The following is an 11,351-nucleotide window of genomic DNA, read 5'->3' on the forward strand; positions in this document are numbered from 1 at the left end:
GGTCAGCGTTGACCCTACGAGTGTATGAATGAGGGTCCTCTCGTGGCTCTGGCAACTGTAGCACGACCCTCACACTCTTAGGGCTGAAATCCATGATGTGCCTTCTGACCATGTGATGAGCGGATATTTTATACGCTTTTTGGCATAGTTTTCATATAGTTTTTAGTATGTTTCGATTAGTTTTTATTAGTTTTTTATAGGTTTTAGTTTTAAATTCACATCTTTGGATTCTACTATGAGTTTTTGTGTTTTTGTACAATTTCAGGTAATTTCTGGTTGAAATTGAGGAGCTGGAGCAGAAGTCTGATTCAGAGACAGAGAAAGCATTGCAGATGTTGTCCAAATCTGACCTCCTTGCACTCAGAAGAGTTTTTCTGGAGCTATAGAATTCCAATGAAACTTTCTCAATGGCTATGGAAAGCTGCCTTCCAGAGCTTTCTGTAACGACCCAATTCCCAGTAAGTCATGATCATACCAGAAATCAAGTGTCACTAACTTGTTCACATGAAACCTTTACTATGTATTATTAAGCCTGTAATCGGGTTAGCGTACTATCGAGTTTTGGATAAACTTTTATAAGGAAAACTTGCAAGGACAACTAATTAAACATAGACAAGCATAAGCATACAGGTACTGTCGTACATATAAGTATATATATATATCCTGAGTTAGCAAACAACCCTTCAGAAATACTACTATGTACAACCCAACACTCCGGGCCCTGGTCCATATAGAAAACCCCTAAACTGGCACCCAAACTAGCCTAGTCCACTATGTACACCCTACTCTCTCAGTGAGTCTGACCAAAAGTGAGAGATTAACACAAAGGCTAGGCTAACACAAAAAAACTATCAAAAGGCACAACCGCAGCTCCCAGAACTCAGCTGTCATCGTCAGAGGAGATCACAACCACATCAGAACACTCCTCAGGATCCTCGTCCTCGTCATCAGAAATCTCTATAATCTCGGGAGGGGCACTGGCACTCATGCTACTGGTCTGACCAGCGCTCGCCGGTCCACTGATAGAGGCGGCGAGCGGCTCCTCAGAAGATGGCTCGGATGAAGATACTGAGATCTGCTCCACGAGGATGTCCTCCTCCGGTACAGGCTCTGGAAAATGCTCCTCCATGGGCTCAGGCTCAGGGTCCGCCTATTCCGCAGGCTGATCGGGATGCTGGTGAGGTACTGGCCCATCATGAAACGGGTGAAATGGAGCATCCGGGTGGAGCCACTGCAGTGGGAACTCATAGGGCATGTCGGGGTTAAACTGTGGAGTGTCAATCGGGTGATGGAAAGGATGATCACGCAAAATGTACATACGAGTCCTAATCTCCGCAGCTACTATATAAAACCTATGCTGTACAATATCCTCGTATATATAGGGAGGGTCCATCTCGTAAAATATAACTCCGGTCTCCATCTGAAGGGGAGGAAGAGAAGGGGTAAGAACTGGGGGTTCTTAGTAGGGTCAAGGGTGGTTAGTTTAGTCAGGATTACCACAGTTCAAGTAATTCACAACGAAATATCTAGTCACCACAATTCAGAATAACATTAAGGAATGTATAAACACAAGAAGACAATCACAAAAAATTTCACAATGTCAAGTAAAATGCAAATGCACAACAAAAATGATGCATGTCTACTCCTAACGCAGGCCATGAGCTCATGTGCCGGTTGCCTACCCGCTCCCGACATTACCCAGGCACGAGTCCCAGATATGGTTTTCCAGATGCATCAGTGTGCTTATAAGTCGTACGGCTAGGCCGCATACAGTGTGACTTTCCAAATCAATAAGCGTACATCTGAAAAATGGTTCTCAGTGTGTGGGCGTCCCCACTTTACATTTGGCACTAAGGCCCAAACAATGTCACATCTGCTCTCTTGTGGCAGTAATTTTGAATAAAAACTCAAAATAGCATTTTCCTTTCAAAACTTAGTTTATAATAATAAACATAACCTCAGTCTTTTTATAAAAAATATAATGACATCCTTTAAAATAAAATTTCCAAACTAATATCTTGTCCTTCAACGAGACCGAAAACCTGTTTTATTTTTATCAAAATATTAACTTAAAAATTTATCCATTCTCGAGCTGACTAAACACAACTTCATCAAAATATCAATATATCAACAAAATTCAACATGAAATGCAATCAAATTTCAATAACACTCAATCCAGACATCAATTTACTTTCAAATATCATTTAGTCGGTGAAAATTTATCAAAACCCTACCTTCGTACGTAATCGAAATATTCGAAACTCTAGGAAAACTTTCTAACCGTGCTGCTGAAAGGAAAAACGTCCGGAATCTTCTGTGCCTCCTAGAACTCCAGTTGGCCAAGCTCAAGGGGTAGGGGAGCTACATCACCGTCGATTTCCACCGGACAAAAGTAACACCAACACGTAGAGGAGGAAGATACGAACACTTTTACCAGATTGGATTTTTTATTGGAGTTACAAATCATAAGAAATCGAACTCAAAAAAATTAAGGTTCCATGGTTTCTGATTCCTCTCACTCACGGCTTACTCTCTCTTTTCTTTCAATGTTGGTTCGGTGATGCATGAAGGAAAAGAAAGTATGATTAGTGATGAGGGTGATTAAAAAGGATTTGTGGTAGTAAGGTTTATTAGGTGTCATTGGTTATTAAATGAATGTAACATGTGTCATGGTTGCATAGATATATGTATACATATAAGCCACTACCTTTATTTCTCTTTTTCTTTCTAAAGAGTTTGGCTATAATGAATAAAAGTGATAAAAGAAAATGATGCTAATGAATGATAGTTTGTAGTGTGAAAGTATTATTAGGTGTCATGAGTATATATAAGTATAATAGCATGCAAGCCACGTTCTTTTCTTTCTTAGTCCCTTAATGACATTAGTTATATATATATATATATATATATATATATATATATATATATATATATTCATACTTGTAAATGAGCCACATTTGGCTTTTCTTCATTCATGTTTTCTTAATGGCTTCGGCCAAAAGAAAGAAGTAACTAATAATAATAATAATAATAATAATAATAATAATAATAACTATAAAAGATTAACTTAATTTCTGCCTATCAAAATAGTTTTTAATAAATAGTTCAAGCTAATAAAATAAGTTATATTTAAATTAAACTTCAATAATCATAAATTTTTATTTAATTATCTTTGTTAAAAAAAATATATTTCTTTATAACAAAATCTCAATATAATAGGATAACTTAATTTTCAAAAAAAAATCCGAGATGTTATATCCTACCCACCTTACAAAAATTTTCGTCCTCGAAAATTTCTATAAACGAAAATTTTCATCCTAAAAGAAAATTTTTCCCTCAACATTTCCTTTTCCTGTAAGCAGGTGCGAATAAACGGTTTTTATCTTATTTTCTAGTCCTCAGGTATGTTGTGTGTCCTCATCTCGTCTCAACTTACGTATAGCAGTTAAAGAAATACAAGAATGTGACGCACCAGAAACATAAAGTACAGTTAAGGAGCGAGTCTTAACACAATACTGACCTTGGATCAGGGAGTCCGAGTACGAGCATCTTCAGTCATCATTGTAAATACTCTTCCTGGTTGCTGAGATTTAGCTGAATCTTGAGCAATCTTCTTCTCACAATTCCTCGCTTTGTGTCCAGGCATACCACATAAATAACAAACGCTCGAACCCAATCTACATGGATTCCTACCATGGTTCTTCCCACACTGATTACAAACAAGGTTTGTTAGTGCTGGCTGTGGTCGCTTTCCAGTATCTCGTCCTTGCCTATCGATATTGTCACGAGCAGGAAGATTACTAACTTGCTGATTCCCATAAGAAAGTGTCCTATTCATTTTAAAGTTCCTTCCCTGAGGGGCTATATGCCGATTAAAATTTTTTGGGGGTAATTCTTGACGACTCATCTTTGCTGCCGCCACCTTCTTGGTACAGTCTTCCACCAACTGACTCCTATTGACAAGTTCTGCAAAATTTTGTATTTGCAGTGGTACCAACGAGTGCATTAGTTCTTCGCAGAGTCCTCCTTCGTACTTCAAACACTTCCATTCCTCAAAATCATCTGGGTTTCCCTGACAGATCTTAGAGAATCGACACAAATCCTCAAATTTCCGAGTATATTCTGCTACTGACATATTCCCCTGCGTCAACTGCATCAGTTCTATTTCTTTAGCATCACGAACAGTTCTAGGGAAGTACTTTTTGTAAAATTCCTCCTTAAAAGTATCCCAGTCAATCTCTTCCACCACCTGCCTTAACAAGCGTTGCACTCCATGCCACCAGTGTTCAGCTTCTCCCTCCAACATATAGGTCGCAAATTCCACATACTGTCTTTCTTGTACATGTTGCGCTCGCAATGACTTCTCAATACCACGGAACCAATTGTCAGCTTCAGTTGCAACAAGCATCCCCTTAAACTTGGGCGGATTTACCTTCAGAAAGGTAGCCAGTGTCATAGGGTTATCGTGGTTTCCGTCACCTTCATTATCATTACCATCTCCACCACGCTCACCATTGCGTCCTCCGTTACGATCTCCGTTCTTCTCCCCTAAACGGTCAATTGCTCGCGTAGTAGCAGTTGCCGTTTCACGCACAGCCTCAGCCATGGTGTTCATTGCAGCTATAAAAGCATCTGCACCCCTCGTCGTTTCCTCTGCATGATTTGCACCATGCCTACCACGTCCTCGTCCCCGTGCAGCCATCAAGATTCTGTGCACACCCAACATGTAATATTAAGGTGATCAGTCTTAACATTTCAGGCAAAGTGTGAATAGTCTCTAAGATGGAAACACAGTGACAATCATGCAATTCATATCACAACGATATCCTATGTGCATGAGACACAACTCAGAGAATGCAATGAAGCATGATTCAGTCCATATCCCCAGGCTTTAATAGGAACGAACTGCTCTGATACCAAGTTGTAACGACCCAATTCCCAGTAAGTCATGATCATACCAGAAATCAAGTGTCACCCACTTGTTCACATGAAACCTTTACTATGTATTATTAAGCCTGTAATCGGGTTAGCGTACTATCGAGTTTTGGATAAACTTTTATAAGGAAAACTTGCAAGGACAACTAATTAAACATAGACAAGCATAAGCATACAGGTACTGTCGTACATATAAGTATATATATATCCTGAGTTAGCATACAACCCTTCAGAAATACTACTATGTACAACCCAACACTCCGGGCCCTGGTCCATATAGAAAACCCCTAAACTGGCACCCGAACTAGCCTAGTCCACTATGTACACCCTACTCTCTCAGTGAGTCTGACCAAAAGTGAGAGATTAACACAAAGGCTAGGCTAACACAAAAAAACTATCAAAAGGCACAACCGCAGCTCCCAGAACTCAGCTGTCATCGTCAGAGGAGATCACAACCACATCAGAACACTCCTCAGGATCCTCGTCCTCGTCATCGGAAATCTCTTTAATCTCGGGAGGGGCACTGGCACTCGTGCTACTGGTCTGACCAGCGCTCGCCGGTCCACTGATAAAGGCGGTGAGCGGCTCCTCAGAAGATGGCTCGGATGAAGATACTGAGATCTGCTCCACTGGGATGTCCTCCTCCAGTACAGGCTCTGGAAAATGCTCCTCCACGGGCTCAGGCTCAGGGTCCGCCTAATCCGCAGGCTGATCGAGATGCTGGTGAGGTACCGGCCCATCATGAAACGGGTTAAATGGAGCATCCGGGTGGAGCCACTGCAGTGGGAACTCATAGGGCATGTCGGGGTTAAACTGTGGAGTGTCAATCGGGTGATGGAAAGGATGATCACGCAAAATGTACATACGAGTCCTAATCTTCGCAGCTACTACATAAAACCTATGATGTACAATATCCTCGTATATATAGGGAGGGTCCATCTCGTAAAATATAACTCCGGTCTCCATCTGAAGGGGAGGAAGAAAAGGGGTAAGAACTGGGGGTTCTTAGTAGGGTCAAGGGTGGTTAGTTTAGTCAGGATTACCACAGTTCAAGTAATTCACAACGAAATATCTAGTCACCACAATTCAGAATAACATTAAGGAATGTATAAACACAAGAAGACAATCACAAACAATTTCACAATGTCAAGTAAAATGCAAATGCGCAACAAAAATGATGCATGTCTACTCCTAACGCAGGCCATGAGCTCATGTGCCGGTTGTCTACCCGCTCCCGACATTACCCAGGCACGAGTCCCAGATATGGTTTTCCATATGCATCAGTGTGCTTATAAGTCGTACGGCTAGGCCGCATACAGTGTGACTTTCCAAATCAATAAGCGTACATCTGAAAAACAGTTCTCAGTGTGTGGGCGTCCCCACTTTACATTTGGCACTAAGGCCCATACAATGTCACATCTGCTCTCCTGTGGCAGTAATTTTGAATAAAAACTCAAAATAGCATTTTCCTTTCAAAACTTAGTTTATAATAATAAACATAACCTCAGTCTTTTTATAAAAAATATAATGACATCCTTTAAAATAAAATTTCAAAACTAATATCTTGTCCTTCAACGAGACTGAAAACCTGTTTTATTTTTATCAAAATATTAACTTAAAAATTTATCCATTCTCGAGCTGACTAAACACAACTTCATCAAAATATCAATATAGCAACAAAATTCAACATGAAATGCAATCAAATTTTAATAACACTCAATCCAGACATTAATTTACTTTCAAATATCATTTAGTCGGTAAAAATTTATCAAAACCTACCTTCGTACGTAATCAAAATATTCAAAACTCTAGGAAAACTTTCTGACTGTGCTGTTGAAAGGAAAAATGTCCGGAATCCTCCGTGCCTCCTAGAACTCCAGTTGGCCAAGCTCAAGGGGTAGGGGAGCTACGTCACCGTCGATTTCCACCGGACATAAGTAACGCCAATACGTAGAGGAGGAAGATACGAACACTTTTACCAGATTAGATTTTTTATTGGAGTTACAAATCATAAGAAATTGAACTCAAAAAAAGTAAGGTTCCATGGTTTCTGATTCCTCTCACTCACGGCTTACTCTCTCTTTTCTTTCAAAGTTGGTTCGGTGATGCATGAAGGAAAAGAAAGTATGATTAGTGATGAGGGTGATTAAAAAGGATTTGTGGTAGTAAGGTTTATTAGGTGTCATTGGTTATTAAATGAATGTAACATGTGTCATGGTTGCATAGATATATGTATACATATAAGCCACTTCCTTTATTTCTCTTTTTCTTGCCAAAGAGTTCGGCTATAATGAATAAAAGTGATAAAAGAAAATGATGCTAATGAATGATAGTTTGTAGTGTGAAAGTATTATTAGGTGTCATGAGTATATATAAGTATAATAGTATGCAAGCCACGTTCTTTTCTTTCTTAGTCCCTTAATGACATTAGTTATATATATATATATATATATATATATTCATACTTGTAAATGAGCCACATTTGGCTTTTCTTCATTCATGTTTTCTTAATGGCTTCGGCCAAAAGAAAGAAGTAACTAATAATAATAATAATAATAATAATAATAATAATAATAATAATAATAATAATAATAATAATAATAATAATAATAATAATAATAATAAATATAAAAGATTAACTTAATTTCTGCCTATCAAAATAGTTTTTAATAAAGAGTTCAAGCTAATAAAATAAGTTATATTTAAATTAAACTTCAATAATCATAAATTTTTATTTAATTATCTTAGTTAAAAAAATATATTTCTTAAAAACAAAATCTCAATATAATATGATAACTTATAAATAACTAATTACTTAATTTTCAAAAAAAAATCCGAGATGTTATATCCTACCCACCTTATAAAAATTTTTGTCCTCGAAAATTGCTATAAACGAAAATTTTCATCCTAAAAGAAAAATTTTCCCTCAACATTTCCTTTACCTGTAAGCAGGTACGAATAAACGGTTCTTATCTTATTTTCCAGTCCTCAGGTATGTTGTGTGTCCTCATCTCGCCTCAACTTACGTATAGCAGTTAAAGAAATACAAGAATATGACGCACCAGAAACATAAAGTACAGTTAAGGAGCGAGTCTTAACACAATATTGGCCTTGGGTCAGGGAGTCCGAGTATGAGCATCTTCAGTCATCGTTGTAAATACTCTTCCTGGTTGCTGAGATTTAGCTGAATCTTGAGCAATCTTCTTCTCACAGTTCCTCGCTATGTGTCCAGGCATACCACAAAAATAACAAACGCTCGAACCCAATCTACATGGATTCCTACCATGGTTCTTCCCACACTGATTACAAACAAGGTTTGTTAGTGCTGGCTGTGGTCGCTTTCCAGTATCTCGTCCTTGCCTATCGATATTGTCACGAGCAGGAAGATTACTAACTTGCTGATTCCCATAAGAAAGTGTCCTATTCATTTTAAAGTTCCTTCCCTGAGGGGCTATATGGCGATTAAAATTGGTTGGGGGTAATTCTTGACGACTCATCTTTGCTGCCGCCACCTTCTTGGTACAGTCTTCCACCAACTGACTCCTATTGACAAGCTCTGCAAAATTTCGTATTTGCAGTGGTACCAACGAGTGCATTAGTTCTTCGCAGAGTCCTCCTTCGTACTTCAAACACTTCCATTCCTCAAAATCATCTGGGTTTCCCTGATAGATCTTAGAGAATCGACACAAATCCTCAAATTTCCGAGTATATTCTGCTACTGATATATTCCCCTGCGTCAACTGTATCAGTTCCATTTCTTTAGCATCACAAACAGTTCTAGGGAAGTACATTTTGTAAAATTCCTCCTTAAAAGTATCCCAGTCAATTTCTTCCACCACCTGCCTTAACAAGCGTTGCACTCCATGCCACCAGTGTTCAGCTTCTCCCTCCAGCATATAGGTCGCAAATTCCACATAATGTCTTTCTGGTACATGTTGCGCTCGCAATGACTTCTCAATACCATGGAACCAATTGTCAGCTTCAGTTGCAACAAGCATCCCCTTAAACTTGGGCGGATTTACCTTCAGAAAGGTTGCCAGTGTCATAGGGTTATCGTGGTTTCCGTCACCTTCATTATCATTACCATCTCCACCATGCTCACCATTGCGTCCTCCGTTACGATCTCCGTTCCTCTCCCCTAAACGGTCAATTGCTCGCGTAGTAGCAGTTGCCGTTTCACGCACAGCCTCAGCCATGGTGTTCATTACAGCTATAAAAGCATCTGCACCCCTCGTCGGTTCCTCTGCATGGTTTGCACCACGCCTACCACATCCTCGTCCCCGTGTAGCCATCAAGATTCTGTGCACACCCAACATGTAATATTAAGGTGATCAGTCTTAACATTTCAGGCAAAGTGTGAATAGTCTCTAAGATGGAAACACAGTGACAATCATGCAATTCATATCACAACGATATCCTATGTGCATGAGACACAACTTAGAGAATGCAATGAGGCATGATTCAGTCCATATCCCTAGGCTTTAATAGGAACGAACTGCTCTGATACCAAGTTGTAACGACCCAATTCCCAGTAAGTCATGATCATACCAGAAATCAAGTGTCACCAACTTGTTCACATGAAACCTTTACTATGTATTATTAAGCCTGTAATCGGGTTAGCGTACTATCGAGTTTTGGATAAACTTTTATAAGGAAAACTTGCAAGGACAACTAATTAAACATAGACAAGCATAAGCATACAGGTACTGTCGTACATATAAGTATATATATATATCCTGAGTTAGCATACAACCCTTCAGAAATACTACTATGTACAACCCAACACTCCGGGCCATGATCCATATAGAAAACCCCTAAACTGGCACCCGAACTAGCCTAGTCCACTATGTACACCCTACTCTCTCAGTGAGTCTGACCAAAAGTGAGAGATTAACACAAAGGCTAGGCTAACACAAAAAAACTATCAAAAGGCACAACCGTAGCTCCCAAAACTCAGCTGTCATCGTCAGAGGAGATCACAACCACATCAGAATACTCCTCAGGATCCTCGTCCTCGTCATCGGAAATCTCTATAATCTCGGGAGGGGCACTGGCACTCGTGCTACTGGTCTGACCAGCGCTCGCCGATCCACTGATAGAGGCGGTGAGCGGTTCCTCAGAAGATGGCTCGGATGAAGATACTGAGATCTGCTCCACGGGGATGTCCTCCTCCGGTACAGGCTCTGGAAAATGCTCCTCCATGGGCTCAGGCTCAGGGTCCGCCTGATTCGCAGGCTGATCAGGATGCTGGTGAGGTACCGGCCCATCATGAAACGGGTGAAATGGAGCATCCAAGTGGAGCCACTGCAGTGGGAACTCATAGGGCATGTCGGGGTTAAACTGTGGAGTGTCAATCGGGTGATGGAAAGGATGATCACGCAGAATCTACAAACGAGTCCTAATCTCCGCAACTACTACATAAAACCTATGCTGTACAATATCCTCGTATATATAGGGAGGGTCCATCTCGTAAAATATAATTCCGGTCTCCATCTGAAGGGGAGGAAGAGAAGGGTAAGAACTGGGGGTTCTTAGTAGGGTCGAGGGTGGTTAGTTTAGTCAGGATTACCACAGTTCAAGTAATTCACAACGAAATATCTAGTCACTACAATTCAGAATAACATTAATGAATGTATAAACACAAGAAGACAATCACAAATAATTTCACAATGTCAAGTAAAATGCAAATGCGCAACAAAAATGATGCATGTCTACTCCTAACGGAGGCCATGAGCTCATGTGTCGGTTGCCTACCCGCTCTCGACATTACCCAGGCACGAGTCCCAGATATGGTTTTCCAGATGCATCAGTGTGCTTATACGTCGTACGGCTAGGCTGCATACAGTGTGACTTTGCAAATCAATAAGCGTACATCTGGAAAACAGTTCTCAGTGTGTGGGCGTCCCCACTTTACATTTGGCACTAAGGCCCAAACAATGTCACATCTGCTCTCTTGTGGCAGTAATTTTGAATAAAAACTCAAAATAGCATTTTCCTTTCAAAACTTAGTTTATAATAATAAACATAACCTCAGTCTTTTTATAAAAAATATAATGACATCCTTTAAAATAAAATTTCCAAACTAATATCTTGTCCTTCAACGAGACCGAAAACCTGTTTTATTTTTATCAAAATATTAACTTAAAAATTTATCCATTCTCGAGCTGACTAAACACAACTTCATCAAAATATCAATATATCAACAAAATTCAACATGAAATGCAATCAAATTTCAATAACACTCAATCCAGACATCAATTTACTTTCAAATATCATTTAGTCGGTGAAAATTTATCAAAACCTATCTTCGTACGTTATTAAAATATTCGAAACTCTAGGAAAACTTTCTGACTGTGCTGCTGAAAGGAAAAACGTCCGGAATCCTCCGTGCCTCCTAGAACTCCAGTTGGCCAAGC

The 11,351-nt window shown here is 39.6% G+C and overlaps 3 pseudogenes; all 3 read right to left on the reverse strand.

Moving 5' to 3' along the window:
- Window positions 1-880: 880 nt before the first annotated feature.
- LOC148553326 (uncharacterized) lies at window positions 881-1,420 on the reverse strand (annotated as a pseudogene).
- A 3,941-nt stretch (window positions 1,421-5,361) lies between these two features.
- LOC148553327 (uncharacterized) lies at window positions 5,362-5,901 on the reverse strand (annotated as a pseudogene).
- A 3,987-nt stretch (window positions 5,902-9,888) lies between these two features.
- Window positions 9,889-10,428, reverse strand: LOC148553328 (uncharacterized; annotated as a pseudogene).
- Window positions 10,429-11,351: the final 923 nt, after the last annotated feature.

The sequence above is a fragment of the Arachis ipaensis genome, chromosome B7 (genome assembly GCF_059453495.1).
Source record: "Arachis ipaensis isolate K30076 ecotype BB chromosome B7, ASM5945349v1, whole genome shotgun sequence".
Classification (NCBI taxonomy): domain Eukaryota; kingdom Viridiplantae; phylum Streptophyta; class Magnoliopsida; order Fabales; family Fabaceae; genus Arachis; species Arachis ipaensis.